This window comes from Magnolia sinica, chromosome 1 (assembly GCF_029962835.1).
Source record: "Magnolia sinica isolate HGM2019 chromosome 1, MsV1, whole genome shotgun sequence".
Taxonomy (NCBI): Eukaryota; Viridiplantae; Streptophyta; class Magnoliopsida; order Magnoliales; family Magnoliaceae; genus Magnolia; species Magnolia sinica.
In genome coordinates this window covers 38,142,241-38,153,576 of record NC_080573.1, presented here as the reverse complement: position 1 = coordinate 38,153,576, position 11,336 = coordinate 38,142,241, and the positions used below count along the sequence as shown (strand labels likewise).

The following is an 11,336-nucleotide window of genomic DNA, read 5'->3' as shown; positions in this document are numbered from 1 at the left end:
CAGCCACTTGAGGTCCGTGAGGATGCTTCTTACATCGAGCAATCGATTTGTATTCTTGATCGGAAGAAGCAGGTACTTGGGACCAAGGTCATTCCCTTGGTGAAGGTGCAATGGGGTCATCATTCTAAGGCCGAGGCGTCTTGGGAAAGCGAGACTGAGATTAGAGTGCATTATCCCCATTTGTTCGATGATTGATTGATATATGATTGTTTGTATTGCCTTCCTTATATGATGATTGCTATATGATGGTGGTGTTTTGTCTTTTATTTTTTCTAAGATTGTTTAATTTCGAGGACGAAATTTCTTTGTTGGTAGGGAGGGTTGTGAGACCCGACCCGAGTTCGTATGTGTGCATGTGTGTGTGAGTATGCATCTCGTTTATTTTGGTCTTGCGGTCCTACCGGTCGAATCCCGGCGACCCGTGACCCTTGGATAGTGTTTGCGGTCATCCGTGAGCCCAGTCATGAAGACCCGACTCGGATCGAGTTGAGACCTATACCATTGTGACCGCATCGTCGTTGCGATTCCAACGACGCGTCTTGTGCATTCATCCGACTTATAGATCAAAAGTTGTGAGCATTTCATCATGTGGCCCACTTTTTGTACAAAAGCATATGGACCACTCTCGTGCACAAGTTCCCATGCACACCACCCACACACACTACAATTCCCATGGAATAAACACTACCCATCCTAAACACTACCCACACCTAACCTACCCTAGCAAGCATTGTTTGTATCACCATAGGTTATGATTTCTTTCTCTAACCAAGGAGGGAGAGTAATGATGACTCCCCTACAACCTTTCCTTTCTCTCTCTCCTCCTTCATTCTCTCATTTTCCTCTTTCATGGAAGAATTTCCAGCCCTCCCTCTCCCAATTTCCAGCAACTTTCCCTTCCTTTCTTCCTCCATCTAGCCATCACAAACTCATCTTGACCATTGAACCTTTAAGCTTGGAGCTTGGAGTACCTAGTGTTGGTGGTAGCTTGAAGATTCAAGGTGGGTGATTATAATTGTTGATCTTATTTTCTAACCTTTGATCTTTTTCTTTCTAGATGGATCATATGGGACCCACCAATCCATGGTGGGGATCCCATTTGATCCCATGGATGTGGCCCTTTGGCCCATCCTACATGCATGTCATGATCCATGATGAGGCCATTCTCCATGGACCCCATCATGATGTATTTTATAATCCACTCCATCTTAAGGTCATCTAGACCCTAAGGATCATGTTGGGATGGCATCCCAACCATCCATAACAATTATATATCATGCATGTAGTGATTTTATGTTGCATGTAAAATCAATGTAGTTGTATGGGTATGATTCACTCTTGGGAGGGCCCACTAGTGGCGGGGCCCTACCCCCATGGCCGGATTACTCTATTTCCTTCTTCTCTTTTCTCTGATGTATGGATGATAGTGTGTGTGTGGCCCATTTATAGTGGGCCTTGGATGTCCCAAAATAAATAAAAATAAAAATCCAGCAAGGTGGGATGCTCTTATCACCTAACTCCATGATCATCGGACACCTTAATCAAATGCATGCAAGTGTCCTAGTTCTAGTATGTGATTTGGAACTTATGTGGGGCCCACTGAGGAAGGCCACACACCCTTTTATGGCTGAGATTATTGAGATATAGGCTGATGTGTCCAGCCATGTATTGCTGTCCAAAAACTTGGACTGTTGCATGGATTGTCATGTTCAATCTTTGGCATGGATTTTTGGATCATGATTGTCATCATTTTCTTTATAAGTATGGAGTGTAATGAGAAGGTGTGGACCCCACCATGAGGTGTGATGGGTCATACCTCAGATGGTCCATGATATGGTACCCAAAAAGGAGGCCCATAGGGGTGGGCGGTCCACCTTGTTGGGCTGTCCAACCCACATGTATGGAGGGAAAACATACACTTGAGCTTGGTTTCTCTGAAGGATGGGCCACTTTTATGGACCCCACCTTACCTTATTTTATGAAGAAAATACTAAACCTCCATTTTTCCCCTCTTGGATGAAGGTTGGGCCCACCTTATTGGGTAAACAATGCATGGACAGCAACATCCCTTCCTGGACAGATTGAAATTCTTAATTTAATTAAAATATTTATGAGTATCCAAAAATCATAAAATTTTACAGAGAGGTGGTTCACTTATAGTAGGACCCACCTACAAAATTTTGGGGCCAATGGACACCTGTACACACCATGGTGGTGGCTGGACTGGCCCATTACAATACGGTGTCCAGATCAGTCCGATTTTTAGGACAGATTGATTTCTTTAAATAAATTAAAATATTTATATATGTCTAAAAATTCTGAAATTTTGTGGAGATATGTTCCACCCATTCTAGGACCCACTTACCAAATTTCAGGGCCAATGGACCTCTGTGTACACCGTGGCAAGGGCCGGACTGGCCCACCACGTTGGGACGTCCAGGTCAGTCCGATTTTCTGGACAGTCTATTTTATTTAAATAAATTAAAATATTTATAAGTGTCCAAAAATCTTGAAATTTTGTGGGGGTGTAGGTCACCTATGGAAGTATCACTTTGTAAAATTTCAGATCCAAAATACATTTGAGTTGCCCGTGGTATGGCTGGAAGTGGTCTGCTAGGCAGGGACGCCCAGGCTGGGGCATCTAGCTGCTTCGTAGGCCCACCTCGATGTGTTGAATGTCCCACCACCCATCCATGTAGGGTCCTTAGGGGATTGATCATACTTGCCCCCTTTTTATTCAATTAGAACACATTAGGTGGATTTTTGGGCCATATACCCCAGGCCCATAGGACTGCCTACACATGGGACATCCCTACCTTAGGCTACTGCTGGGCTTGCATTCTAACAGTCTGGCCCATTTCATATATGTATTGTATATCTTCTCTCATCTGGTGGGGCCCACAGTGATGTGTGTGAGTCATCCAGAATTAATTATACTAAGAAATACTTCTAATGCTGAACTCCAACCAACCCAGAAATTTGGGTGGGCTGGAATTTGGCATTGAGCCCAATAATTGTTGCCTATAGATGTTCTTTGGGGCAATATGGCCCACTAGATTTGAGGAGGATTTATGTCAGTATCTTATCATCTTAATTTTTATTTTTTTGGGCTTAATTAGTGTATGATTAAAGGCCCATCCCAAATAGGATTCTTCTTGGGCTAGTCTCTTAGTCAAGTAAGGGCCTTATAGCCTTGGTTGGGCTAGAACTTTTGATAGGCCCATTGAACCCTTGGGTCCTATATTTACCATGTCATTGTGATGGGCCTTATGGGCCAAATACTCAAGTAGTTGGGCCCTTGTTTGCCCACTATAATAAATTCATACTTGGGCCGAGATGTGAGGCCCAACTTACATGTGTTAAAAATTTAAGAATTTCCCATATGTTGGGATAATGGGCTGCCCATTAGGCCTACTACAATGAATGAACCTATGACCCTTATGGTTGGGCCCTAACCTTGCTTAAGGGCCCACTAGGTTGCCTTTGTTTTTGGGCTTAGTGTATGGCCCACTAGGCCATGGGTTGATTGTGCCTTGGACCTTTCTTTACATATATAGTAGGCTACCTTTTGGGACCCAGGTTGAGGTTGGATGTCCTCCTTGGTGGCCCTAAGGTAGGCCCATAGAGGCCCTTATAGGTGGTTAAAGGCCCACCTTGGGCCTGGGCTAAGACTGTTCCTCCTTAGGATTTTGACTCTCTTAGTTTGTGGGTCATCCCAAAGTCTGGGCTCCCACTAGAGGACTTCTCTTCTTCTTAGAATACCTGTCGATGTGCCTAGATCTTGACCCTCCTTGGGACAGACGATTTCATATTCCTCAGGTAGCACACTTACATCATTGCGACCCATATGCATCATCTGTATGAATTGATTGCATTGTATAGTGGTCATTCAGGGATGGAGTTTCTCCCCTTTTGCACATTGAGTGCCTGAAACTTGTGCATGATCTGTGTGTGCGACTCATGCATTGGCATTGCATTTCATGAGGATCGCCCTTGCTTCATCAGGGCCTTGCCTCCAAAGGGACATTTGTGGATGGCCGCATGTGTGGACAGGAAATATTACTTGAGCATATTGGGTGCGTAGGATGCCCATGGGTGAGATTCCCAAAACTTCCATGGTACCAAGGATCTGCTCCAACGCCGTGACCGGGTGGAATACATGAGCGCAAGAGGGCCTTATACCGTTAGGCCGCGACTCCCACTGTCGTGTAGTCGGTTGGATAAGGGTGTGGCCTTACCTGTCTGGTGTGAGGAGGCATTGCTAGGCTGAGTCTGACCAGCTTGTAAATGGGTCCGCTACCTTCAGGCCTTGTTGGTGATTGGTTGTCCACAGGTGGGTAGTGAGGTCTCTTACGCTCGTTTGACTGTGCGGGATCTGCAGAGCGGCAGTCATTCAGCAGTGTAATGGACCCCGGTGATTTCCTTATGATTGAAAATGTACTTGACTTATGGTTATGAGCACTGACATCACTTACATCGCATTAGCATTGGCTATACAAGCCCCCCTTTCATACATTGCCTTGGTATGACACTCATTACTTATTGCATCGCATTCATGGTAAGCCTTGGTAAGACTAGTGATATGTTCATTGATTATGCTTCTCCTTATACCTCCCACTATTCTTCTGTGCACCATTGTCACACACTTACACCACCCTCGAAGCTTCTATAAGCTTATGCACGATTGATACGTGCAGGAGACTCTAAGTAGGTGTCGTAGCAGCAGAGCATGGAGTAGAGTTGAGCGGTGAGGACTCCGGTGTTGCTGATTTCTCTCTCTTTTCCTTTTATTCTCATGTATGTCCTTTTGGACCTTTTGGATGATTGTAAAAGTTTAAATTTTTAGTGGATTTTGTGATGTGTGCCTTTGTTATTCTCAGATGTACTTGTTGTGATCTTGAGTATGCTCGCATTGGAAGTGATTATATTGTTATGAAAATCCTCCTTGTAGGATCCCAGGATCGGAACCTACCTCGGGAGCCGAGAATGGGGTACTACGGAGGCTGTTGCGGCCAAAATCGGCCATCGGGTTCCTTGTGAGTCACCGTTACTAGGGGCTATAGCTGTATTTTTCTGAAATTAATTGGTATTAAAATTATGTTAAGATTAGGGTTTATTTTTCTAGTATGTTTTTAGGTTAGGATTTTTTCTAAATTTATTTTTAGAAACTAACATTTTTTTTGTAGGATCTTAACATATAAACTCTTATTCGGTAATTTTGTTCCAACCCTCTCTCTTACCTTTTCTAGATCTCTTATTTGTTTTAGTGTTTCTAGTTTTCTTTTTAGGTTTAGTTATTTAGTTACTTAAGGGCTGAGAGTGTTTCATGCCCAAGTGGGTTCGTGACAACACCCTCCATCTCTTGAGTGAAGGAGGATTAGTTGAAGGGTTGTCTATTCATCACCGGATTAGACACCACCTGAGATCCTCTAAGTCAGTAGAAGTTATGGTTGCACATCAACCTCAACACCCTGTTGAGAAAGCCCATGATGAGAATGAGGTGCATCATGCACCCCCACTTTGTACTTTACGAGATTATTTACAACCGCCGGGCGTGAGCACACCTTCCTGCATGATATTCCCATTAAATGTAGGAACTGTGGATGTTAAACCGGGGGTGATTCAACTCCCTCCTAAGTTTCATAGGCTAGAATCTGAAAGTCCATACTTGCATATGAAAAGAGTTATATGAGATAATATCTACATTACACTTCCCAAACATGTCTGAGGACATGGTAAGACAGAAATTGTTTCCTTTCTCTTTAAAAGAAAAGGCTAAGTCGTGGTTAAATTCCTTAAGATCACGGTCCATTGGCACATGGGCTAAAATGACAAGGGAGTTCCTTAAAAAGTTCTTCCCATATCACAAAACGAATACCTTAAGGAAAGCAATCATGAATTTTGCGCAAAAAGAAGATGAAACCTTCTTCCAATATTGAGAGCGATTTAAGGATCTCATAAATTCATGTCCACAATATGGCTACGAAACATGTATGATAACAAGCTTTTTCTATGAGGGATTGACCTCATCCATGCGCCAATTTGTGGAGATGATGTATAATGGAGAATTCATGAACAAGGAAGCCAATGATGCGTGGGATTATTTTGATAAAATCACTAAAAACGTGCAATCCTGAGATACCTCATCAAGAACTATCACTTCTAAGCCTACTCAATCAAAGGAAAGGGGAGAAATTTATTTTTTAAAAGAGGAAGATGATGTAAATACAAGAATAGTCAAACTCACAAGAAAAGTCGAGGTCATGGAACTTAAGAAGGCATAACTCGAAAAGGCTACAAAAGTTGTTTGTGGTATTTGTGCTTGCGACATACATACAATTGAGAATTGCCCAACAATTCCTACTTTTCAAGAGATATTGAATGAGCAATCAAATGTTGTAAACAACTACCAAAGACCTTTCAGTGGACCCACCTCAAATACATATAACTCAAGTTGGAGGAACCATCCAAATTTCAGTTGAAGGAATGGACAAACTGTTACTCCTCAAGGGATCCTTAACCAATTTCTGAATCAAAGGAAACCTCAAGAGGATCCAGTCTTAAAACATATTCAAAATCAAGAGTTTTTTAATCAAGGTATGTTGCAAGCCTTTCAAGACCTTACAAAGGCCATACAAGGGCTTGATACCAAAAATTCAATTGGGGAGAAAAGGATCCTTCCTACCTAGCTTCACCCTAATCCAAAACCACTATATGAAATAAGTGACCCAAGCTCTTCAAATCAGATGGAGCAAACTAAGTCTATCACCACTCAAGTAGGAAGATTATTGATAAAACTATTCTGACGAGGGCTAAAAAGCGTAAGAACCCAGAAGAAACTAAGAATAATAGACCTAGCAATGCCCCACATAAGGAATAACCGGAAAGAGTGAGTAAGCCGATTGCATCATTCTCCCAGCGATTAATTGCACCAAAACTTCTATCTAATTCTCAAGATATTCTAGAGGTGCTTAAGCAAGTGAAGCTCAATATTCCTCTACTGGATGCCGTTAAACAAATCTCTTCATATGCCAAATTTTTGAACGATCTATGCACTACTAAAAGATGCAAAACATTCAAAAGAAAATTTTCCTGAAAGAAAAGGCGAGTTTCATCCTGAAACAAGATGTGCAATAAAAATATAAAGATCCTGGTAGCCTAACTATCACCTATATAAATGAGAATCACCAGATTGAGCATGCACTTCTTGACCTAGGGGCGAGTGTAAATCTGATCCCTTACTCAGTTTACAAACAATTGGGTTTAGGTGAATTAAAACCCACTCGAATCACATTACAACTAGCCGATCACTCAGTTTGTGTACCGAGAGGGATGATTGAGAATGTGTTAGTCCAGGTTGATAAATTCTACCATCCAGTAAACTTTATTGTCTTGGATACTCAACCCATCATAGATATGAGCACTCAAATTTTCGTCATTCTTGGTCGTCTATTCCTTGCTACATCAAATGCAATCATTAATTGTAGGAATGAAAATATGAATTTATTTTTCAAAAATATGATATCGGAGCTCAATATCTTTTTCAACATGAGAAAACAATTAGAGGATGTTGATGATATCCATGATATTAACTTGATAGATTCATGGAAGATAGAACACTTTTGACTCTATACTCTGACACTCTAGAGACGTACTTAGCCCACTCTCCTGATTTAGATGATGACATGATTAAGGGAGATGGATGCCTTACTTGATTCTGTGCCGGTACTTGAAGTTAAAAGGTGGAAGCCACAATTTGAGAAATTGTCCCAAACCGATGTAATACCTCTGCCGTCTAGCCTCAAAGCACCGAAGCTTAACCTAAAACCTTTACCCACTGATCTTAAATATGTTTACTTAGATCAAGATGAGACATATTCGGTAGTGATTTCTTCCCATCTTGAAAAAGAACAGGAGAGTATGCTTATTTTCACTCTCATTGAGCATAAAGGAGCCACTGGATGGTCGATTGCGGACCTCAAGGGAATTGACCCGTTGATTTGTACTCACCGTATTCATCTTGAGGATAATGTGAAAACCTTTCGACAACTACAACATCGATTAAATCCAAACATGAAGAAAGTAATTAAGGCAGAGGTACTTAAATTATTGAATATAGGTATCATATAACCTATATTAGATAGTCAATGGGTGAGTCCAACTTAAGTAGTTCCCAAGAAGTCTGGAATCACCATCGTAGCCAATGTCAACAATGAACTTATGCCAACTAGAGTTATTAATGGTTGGAGAATGTGCATTGACTATAGAAAATTAAATACCGTCACAAGGAATGACCACTTTCTTTTAACCTTCATTGATCAAATTTTGGAAAGGCTAGCTGGTCACTCTTACTATTGTTTCCTTGACAGATATTCGGGCTATAATCAGATAGAGATATCCCTTGAAGATCAAGAAAAGACAACATTCATATGTCCCTTTGGCACCTTTGCTTACCGAAGGATGCCATTTGGACTGTGTAATGCCCTCGCCACTTTTCAGCAATGCATGTTGAGCATATTTTCTGATATGGTGGGGTAATATTTAGAGGTCTTCATGGATGACTTCTCTCTTTTTAGTCTATCCTTCAGCAAGTGTCTGAAAAATCTTAAAAATGTGCTGAAGCGATGTGAAGAAAAGAATTTGGTTTTGAAATGGGAAAAATATCATTTTATGGTTCCTAAGGGAATAGTGCTTGAACATATAATTTTGTCTAAGGGAATTAAGGTAGATAAGGCCAAAATTGACCTTATCTGTAACCTACCTATACCCAAGAGCATACGTGACGTGTGATCCTTCCTAGGATACACTGGATTTTATAGATGATTTATAAAGGACTTTACCTACCTCTCTCGTCCTTTATGTAATCTACTTCAAAAGGATGTACCATACGAGTGGACTTAGCAATGCCAAGAAGCTTTCACTAAGCTTAAAGGCATGTTGACTACCGCACCTATCATGCAGCCATCCAATTGGAGAATATCTTTTGAGATTATGTGAGATGCATCTGACTATTCTATTGGGGCGGTATTAGGCCAAAGAAAAGAGAAGAAGTCCTATGTGATTCACTATGCGAGTAAAACTCTAAATTCCACCCAAGTAAACTAACTTACTATGGAGAAGGAACCCTTAGCCGTAGTATTTGTTTTGGACAAATTTAGGTCCTACATGATCGGATCCAAGATCATCATTTATAATGATCATGCGGCGCTGAAGTACCTTCTTTTAAAGAATTATGCTAAGTCCTACTTGATAAGATAGATCCTTCTACTCCAAGAATCCGACATAGAAATAAGAGACAAAATGGAGTAGAGAATGTAGTGGCTGACCACATCTCGAGACTTGATCTCCCCGATTCTCTTAAGCCGACATTAATAAACAACATGTTCCCTAATGAACAATTGTTTAAACCTTCACAATTACCTTGGCTTGCCGACATTGTAAATTATCTTGCCACAATTTCCACACCGACATATTGGACTGCGCAAGATAAGACAAAAAATTCGCCAAGGTCTGTAAGTTTTTTCGGGATGATCCTTATCTATTTAAATATTGTCCAGACTAAAGTCTAAGGAGATGTGTGCCAGATAATGAACATCAGAGTGCCATCTCCTTTTGTCACTCTTAGGCCTGTGGTGATCACTTTTCTGTTAAAAAGACCATGGCTAAAATTCTGTAGTGGGGCTTTTACTGGCCCACTATGTTCAAAGATATCATGAGTTTTGTAAAGCTAGTGAGCATTATCAGAAATTAGGAGGATTATCCCATCAAAATATGATGTCACTCAACCCAATTCTTATCATTGAAGCATTTGATTGTTGAGGCATCGATTTCATGGGGTCATTCCCCCAATCCTTTGGAAATAATTATATTTTATTAGAATTAGACTATGACACTAAGTGGGTTGAAGCAATCCCATGACAAAACATTAATTATCGAATGGTCATTAGGTTCTTAAAAGAAAACATCATTTTTCAGTTTGAAACGCCTCGAGCCATCATTAATAATGGAGGGTTGCACTTTTGTAATAAGCCATTCGAGAACTTAATGAAGAAATATGACATGTCTCACAAAGTAGGCACTCCATACCACACGCAGACAAGTGGGTAAGCTAAGCTTTTCAATAGGAAAATTAAATAAATTCTGAAAAAAATGGTTAACCATGACCGTAAGGATTGATTAATCCACTTGACCGATGCTTTATGGGCTTACCGTATAGCTTTTAAGACCCTCATTAGAATGTCTCCCTTTAGACTCATTTATAGAAAAACTTGCCACCTGCCTGTGGAGTTAGAACATAAAGCCTACTGGGCTATCAAAAATCTGAATTTTAACTTGGACAATGTTGGCTCACTACGAAAACTTTAATTAAATGAACTCGATGAAATCCGGAACGACACATATGAGAACTCGAGAATTTACAAGGAAAGGATGAACGTGTTTCATGACCGGAACATCCTTCGAAAATCATTCTAATCGGTTAAAAAGTCATCTTGTATAATTCTCGGTTAAATCTTTTTCTGGGTAAGCTTAGATCTCGTTGGATCGGCCCCTACATTGTTACTAATGTCTATCCTCATAGGGCCATCGAGATAAAGAATCTGACAAATGGTAATATTTTCTAAGTAAATGGACATCGTCTAAATCCATTTGTTGAGAAGTTTAACTCAGAGGATATGTCCATACCTCTAATTGATCATATGTACCAGGGTTGACTTCCTAGTCTATGGAGATGTAGTTAGGTTTATTGCTTTCATAGTATTTAGGATTATGATAGTTTATTTTTCAATAAGTTTGATATTCATGCTAACCCATCTACATGTTAAGAACTTTAGAAAAGCTTCAATTCTACTTCTTCATGTACTACCTTTCCATCACTACTCCTTTCTTTTCATTGTCTCATGTGCATTGCATGTTTATATCTTTTACATTGAGGATAATATACATTTTAGGTTGGGAGGTGTGGATTAGGTAAACTAATTAGTATTTTCTTAAGTCTTTGAGAAAAAATTGTTGAAAATTTTCAATTTCTCAATAAAAAGAACTATTTGGAAAACAAAAGTTTGTGCATTTAAGAATGCTCTGAGTTTGATGATAAGATAAAGATTGAATTTTGAATTGTTGGAGTTTGATCAACTAAGTAGACTATCACTTCTGTTCTCTCATTTAATTGACTAAGAGGAAGTTTGAATATCATGTTGACCTAAATCACAAGACACATTCAATTTATTTTTTGTGAATTGTGCTCAGAATTTTTGATTTTTAGTATGTGAATCATTGATAGATGTTGTGAATTATGTCTAGAGAATTTTATCCACCTTAAAAAGATGAAAAGAATT

The 11,336-nt window shown here is 40.1% G+C and overlaps 1 non-coding gene across 1 annotated transcript; it reads right to left on the bottom strand.

The window, feature by feature from the left end:
• Positions 1–5,875: 5,875 nt before the first annotated feature.
• Positions 5,876–5,983, bottom strand: LOC131222544 (small nucleolar RNA R71). Its single transcript, XR_009160102.1, has one exon. It is a non-coding gene; the product is annotated as a small nucleolar RNA R71 (small nucleolar RNA).
• Positions 5,984–11,336: the final 5,353 nt, after the last annotated feature.